Source organism: Petromyzon marinus, unplaced genomic scaffold (genome assembly GCF_048934315.1).
Source record: "Petromyzon marinus isolate PM22_M1 ecotype Great Lakes invasive population unplaced genomic scaffold, UKy_Petmar_22M1.pri1.0 PM_G_Scaffold_92, whole genome shotgun sequence".
NCBI classification, from domain to species: domain Eukaryota; kingdom Metazoa; phylum Chordata; class Hyperoartia; order Petromyzontiformes; family Petromyzontidae; genus Petromyzon; species Petromyzon marinus.
This window is the reverse complement of record NW_027423049.1, coordinates 527,501-530,000: the sequence shown is the minus strand read 5'-3', so window position 1 is coordinate 530,000 and position 2,500 is coordinate 527,501.

The window sequence follows — 2,500 nt, the reverse complement described above, 5'->3', positions numbered from 1 at the left end:
TCCGGCCCGGCTGCTTTGAGTGGATTCTGCCTCTTGAAAAGCCCATTAACTTCTCCCTCCTGAAAGGAGAGAGTCGTTTCTGTAGTATGGGTGGGGGATGGGGCCTCTTGGGTGGGAAGGGGTGGTTCAGGACAGTCCAATTGTCTTTCAAATCTACGGTAGAACTCGTTCAGGTCGTTGGCTAGGCGGGAGTCGTTAGTGGTGTGGGGCGCTCTGGGTTTGTAGTTGGTGATGTGCGCCTGAGCCCTTTGGCAGACAGAAGCAGCGTCGTTAGTAGAGAACTGGTGTTTTAGTGTCTCTGAGTACAGTCGTTTAGCCTCTCTCACCGCTTTGCTAAACCTGTTCTTCGACTCCTTGAATCTGTCTCTATCCCCACTCCTAAACGCTTCCTCCTTCTCCAACCTCAACCTTTTGAGCTTTGCTGAGAACCAGGGCTTGTTGTTGTTAAAGTTCACCCTGGTACGTGTTGGGATACAGCAGTCCTCACAGAAGCTGATGTACACAGCCTCTGTGAGTTCATCCAGACCATTGGTAGCAGTCGTGAACATATCCCAGTCAGTACAGTCTAAGCACGCCCGCAAATCTTCCACAGCCTCACTGGTCCACTGTTTAGATGTCCTCACAGCAGGTTTACAGAGTTTTAGTTGCTGCCTGTATGCACGAATCAGGTGGACCAAGGGAGTTCTGTGCGAGCCGAACAGCCCCGTGACCCACAAGAGAAACATCCCCGCCAAATTCGAGCGTTTGACGGGGTCTATCCGTGAAAAAATATTCACGTTTTTGAGTGCACATGCATTTCTGCTGCAAATGCCTCTGGAAGTTTCATGCCGTTCGTATGCCAATTGTGGCAACACGAAAATGACCCGTTTTCCCATTCCGAGGGATTTCTGTGCGACCCTAACAGCCCCGTGAGCCACAAGAGACACATCCCCGCCAATTTCTAGCGTTTCACGGGGTCTATCCGTGAAAAATATAGACGTTTTTGAGTGCACATGCATTTCTGCTGCAGATGCCTCTGGAAGTTTCATGCCGTTCGTACGCAATGTGGCAACACGAAAATGACCCCTTTTCCCATTCCGAGGGATTTCTGTGCGACCCTAACTAACAGCGCCCGTGAGCCACAAGAGAGACATCCCCGCCAATTTATAGCGTTTCACGGGGTCTATCCGTGAAAAATATAGACGTTTTTGAGTGCACATGCATTCCTGCTGCAAATGCCTCTGGAAGTTTCATGCCGTTCCTATGCAATGTGGCCACACAAAAATGACCCGTTTTCCCATTCCGAGGCATTTCTGTGCGACCCTAACAGCCCCGTGAGCCACAAGAGAGACATCCCCGCCAACTTCTAGCGTTTGACGGGGTCTATGCGTGAAAAATATTAAAATTTTTGAGTGCACGTGCCTTTCTGCTGCAAATGCCTCTGGAAGTTTCATGGCGTTCCTATGCAATGTGGCAACACGAAAATGACCCCTTTTCCCATTCCGAGGGAGTTCTGTGCCACCCTAACAGCCCCGTGAGCCACAAGAGACACATCCCCGCCAATTTCTAGCGTTTCACGGGGTCTATCCGTGAAACATATAGAAGTTTTTGAGTGCACATGCATTCCTGCTGCAAATGCCTCTGGAAGTTTCATGCGGTTCGTACGCAATGTGGCAACACGAAAATGACCCGTTTTCCCATTCCCAGGGATTTCTGTGCGACCCGAACAGCCCCGTGAGCCACAAGAGACACATCCCCGCCAATTTCTAGCGTTTCACGGGGTCTATCCGTGAAAAATATCAATTTTTTTTTGACTGCACATGCATTTCTGCTGCAAATGCCTCTGGAAGTTGCATGCGGTTCGCATGCAATGTGGCGACACGAAAATGACCCGTTTTCCCATTCCGAGGGATTTCTGTGCCACCCTAACAGCCCCGTGAGCCACAAGAGAGACATCCCCGCCAATTTCTAGCGTATCACGGGGTCTATCCGTGAGAAATATTCACTTTTTTGAGTGCACATGCATTCCTGCTGCAAATGCCTCTGGAAGTTTCATGCGGTTCGTATGCAATGTGGCGACACGAAAATGACCCGTTTTCCCATTCCGAGGGATTTCTGTGCCACCCTAACAGCCCCGTGAGCCACAAGAGAGACATCCCCGCCCACTTCTAGCGTTTCACGGGGTCTCTCCGTGAAAAATATCACATTTTTTGAGTGCACATGCATTCCTGCTGCAAATGCCTCTGGAAGTTTCATGCGGTTCGCATGCAATGTGGCGACACGAAAATGACCCGTTTTTTCCCATTCCGAGGGATTTCTGTGCCACCCTAACAGCCCCGTGAGCCACAAGAGACACATCCCCGCCAATTTCTAGCGTTTCACGGGGTCTATCCGTGAAAAATATTCAATTTTTTGACTGCACATGCATTTCTGCTGCAAATGCCTCTGGAAGTTTCATGCGGTTCGCATGCAATGTGGCGACACGAAAATGACCCGTTTTCCCATTCCGAGGGATTTCTGT